Here is a 4339-nt window from a genome sequence, read left to right as displayed (position 1 = left end):
AGACTTAGGTCCAATCGCCATGATATCTCACTATGGTATGCAATTATTGCAAAATACGGAAAAATCTGATATCCAAAATACTTCTGGTCCCAAGCATTTTGGATAAGGGATACTCAACCTGTATATGTAAAATGCAATTTTTGCATTTAAGAATAACCCTTGTGTCGCCTCATTATTGTATTGTGTACGAGTAGGGGAATGCCGCATTCCCATGTATAGCTAGCACTGTCATGTTGCATCTCTATCTGCAGTTGCATGTCATACACGCCGCTGAATTAATACCTGTGCATATATTTCCTAATTGCCTATGTTACACCTGAGGAATATGTTGCTTTTCGGCAGTTGCAGAACTACAAGTCCCAGCATGCTCTGCGTAACCTTCTGGGACATATAGGGGCTCATTCCGACCCGTTCGCACGCAGCGGTTCTTCGCTGCGGTGCGAACATGTCTGAAATGCGCATGCATGGCGGATGCATTGCGCACGCCATCGTTGCTTGGCAACGGTCATCGCCGGGCAAAGACGCCGCCAGCGACAAATGTGATCGCAGCGGCGATCGCAAGAAGATGGACAGGCGGGAGGCATTCCGGTGCGGATACTCATCGTTTTCATCCGTTTTCGGGGAGTGGGAAGAAAAACGCAGGCGTGTCCAGCCGAACGGAGGGTGGATGTCTGACGTCAAAGCCGGGACCTGCATCTGAATCCGTCGCACAGGGTAAGTAGGTCTAGGGCTAGTCTTGTTTTGTGTGGTACTTTTTTAGCATAGCAGGGCTGCACAAGCGATCGCATCCCTAAATGATAAAATACACTCCCCCATAGGCGGAGATTAGTTGATCGCACCAGCAGCAAAAAGTTGCTTGGTGCGATCAACTCTGAATAAGGGCCATAGGTGGTCATTCCGAGTTGATCGCTCGCTAGCAGTTTTTAGCAGCCGTGCAAACGCTATGCCGCCGCCCACTGGGAGTGTATTTTAGCTTAGACGTGCGAACGAAAGGATCGCAGAGCGGCGGCAAACTTTTTGGTGCAGTTTTAGAGTAGCTCAATAAAAAGGATTTCTCTAACGTCCTAGTGGATGCTGGGACTCCGTCAGGACCATGGGGAATAGCGGGCTCCGCAGGAGACAGGGCACATCTAAATAAAGCTTTTAGGATCACATGGTGCGTACTGGCTCCTCCCCCTATGACCCTCCTCCAAGCCTCAGTTAGGTTTTTGTGCCCGTCCGAGAAGGGTGCAATCTAGGTGGCTCTCCTAAAGAGCTGCTTAGAAAAAGTTTTTTTAGGTTTAAATCTCAGTGAATCCTGCTGGCAACAGGATCACTGCATCGAGGGACTTAGGGGAGAGATTTCCAACTCACCTGCGTGCAGGATGGATTGGAGTCTTAGGCTACTGGACACTTAGCTCCAGAGGGAGTCGGAACACAGGTCCTCCTGGGGTTCGTCCCGGAGCCGCGCCGCCGATCCCCCTTACAGACGCTGAAGACGGAGGTCCGGAAAGCAGGCGGCAGAAGACTCCTCAGTCTTCATGAAGGTAGCGCACAGCACTGCAGCTGTGCGCCATTGTTGCTACACGTCTCACTGATTCAGTCACGGAGGGTGCAGGGCGCTACTGGGGGCGCCCTGGGCAGCAATATTAAATACCTTTAGTGGCAAAATAAATACATCACATATAGCCATTAAGGCTATATGTATGTATTTAACCCAGGCCAGTTTTCTTAAAACCCGGGAGAAAAGCCCGCCGGAAAAGGGGCGGAGCTTATTCTCCTCAGCACTCAGCGCCATTTTCCTGCTCAGCTCCGCTGGTGAGGAAGGCTCCCAGGACTCTCCCCTGCACTGCACTACAGAAACAGGGTAACAAAGAGAAGGGGGGCATAATTTGGCGATATTGATATATTAAAAGCGCTTATATCAAAAACAACACCTTCTAGGGTTGTTTATATACATTTATAGCGCTTTTGGTGTGTGCTGGCAAACTCTCCCTCTGTCTCCCCAAAGGGCTAAGAGGGTCCTGTCTTCGATTAGAGCATTCCCTGTGTGGCTGCTGTGTGTCGGTACGTGTGTGTCGACATGTATGAGGACGATGTTGGTGTGGAGGCAGAGCAATTGCCGGTAATGGTGATGTCACCCCCTAGGGAGTCGACACCGGAATGGATGGCTTTAGTTATGGAATTACGTGATAATGTTAGCACATTACAAAAGTCAGTTGACGAAATGAGACGGCCGGAAAACCAGTTAGTACCGGCTCAGGCGTCTCAGACACCGTCAGGGGCTGTAAAACGTCCCTTACCTCAGTCAGTCGACACGGGTACCGACACAGATGAATCTAGTGTCGACGGTGAAGAAACAAACGTATTTTCCAATAGGGCCACACGTTATATGATCACGGCAATGAAGGAGGCTTTGCAGATCTCTGATACTGCTGGTACCTCAAAAAGGGGTATTATGTGGGGGGTGAAAAAACTACCTGTAGCTTTTCCAGAATCAGAGGAATTGAATGACGTGTGTGACGAAGCGTGGGTTAACCCAGATAGAAAACTGCTAATTTCCAAGAAGTAATTGGCATTATACCCTTTCCCACCAGAGGTTAGGGCGCGCTGGGAAACACCCCCTAGGGTGGATAAGGCGCTCACACGTTTATCAAAGCAAGTGGCGTTGCCGTCTCCTGATACGGCCGCCCTCAAGGATCCAGCAGATAGGAGGCTGGAAACTACACTGAAGAGTATATACACACATACTGGTGTTATACTGCGACCGGCAGTAGCCTCAGCCTGGATGTGCAGTGCTGGGGTAGTGTGGTTGGATTCTCTGACTGAAAATATTGATACCCTGGATAGGGACAGTATTTTATTGACTCTAGAGCAATTAAAGGATGCTTTTCTTTATATGCGAGATGCTCAGAGGGATATTTGTACTCTAGCATCAAGAGTAAGCGCGATGTCCATATCTGCCAGAAGAAGTTTATGGACGCGACAGTGGTCAGGTGATGCGGATTCCAAAAGGCATATGGAAGTATTGCCATATAAAGGAGAGGAATTATTTGGGGTCGGTCTTTCGGACCTGGTGGCCACGGCAACTGCCGGCAAATCCACTTTTTTACCTCAGACCCCCTCCCAACAGAAAAAGACACCGTCTTTTCAGCCGCAGTCCTTTCGCTCCTATAAAAACAAGCGACCAAAAGGACAGTCTTATCTGCCGCGAGGCAGAGGAAAGGGTAAGAGAGGGCAGCAAGCAGCCCCTGCCCAGGACCAGAAGCCCGCCCCGGGTTCTACAAAGCCATCAGCATGACGCTGGGGCTTTACAAGCGGACTCAGGAGCGGTGGGGGGTCGACTCAAGATTTTCAGCAATCAGTGGGCTCGCTCACAAGTGGACCCATGGATCCTGCAGATAATATCTCAGGGTTACATGTTGGAGTTCGAAAGGTCTCCCCCTCGCCGGTTCCTAAAGTCTGCTTTACCAACGTCTCCCTCAGAAAGGACGTCGGTTTTGGAAGCCATTCACAAGCTGTATTCTCAGCAGGTGATAGTCAAGGTACCCCTCCTACAACAGGGAAAGGGGTATTATTCCACACTATTTGTGGTACCGAAGCCGGACGGTTCGGTAAGACCTATTCTAAACCTGAAATCCTTGAACCTGTACATACAGAAATTCAAGTTCAAGATGGAGTCACTCAGAGCAGTGATAGCGAATCTGGAAGAAGGGGACTTCATGGTGTCCCTGGACATAAAAGATGCTTATCTGCATGTCCCAATTTACCCCTCACACCAAGGGTATCTCAGGTTCGTGATACAAGACTGTCATTATCAGTTTCAAACGCTGCCGTTTGGTTTGTCCACGGCCCCTCGGGTCTTTACCAAGGTAATGACCGAAATGATGGTTCTTCTACGAAGAAAAGGCGTATTAATTATCCCTTACTTGGACGATCTCCTGATAAGGGCAAAGTCCAGAGAACAGCTGGAAGTCGGTGTAGCACTAACCCAGGTAGTGCTTCAGCAACACGGGTGGATTCTGAATCTTCCAAAATCTCAATTGACCCCGACAACTCGTCTGCTGTTCCTGGGAATGATTCTGGACACGGTTCAGAAAAAGGTGTTTCTCCCGGAGGAGAAAGCAAGGGAGTTATCCGAACTTGTCAGGAACCTCCTAAAACCAGGAACTGTGTCAGTACATCAATGCACAAGAGTCCTGGGAAAGATGGTGGCTTCTTACGAAGCGATTCCATTCGGCAGATTCCATGCACGGACATTTCAGTGGGATCTGCTGGACAAATGGTCCGGATCGCATCTGCACATGCATCAGCGGATAACACTGTCACCAAGAACAAGGTTGTCTCTCCTGTGGTGGTT

This window comes from Pseudophryne corroboree, chromosome 7, assembly GCF_028390025.1.
Source record: "Pseudophryne corroboree isolate aPseCor3 chromosome 7, aPseCor3.hap2, whole genome shotgun sequence".
Lineage (NCBI taxonomy): Eukaryota > Metazoa > Chordata > Amphibia > Anura > Myobatrachidae > Pseudophryne > Pseudophryne corroboree.
The sequence above is the reverse complement of the archived record's forward strand: the minus strand, read 5'-3'. Positions refer to the sequence as shown.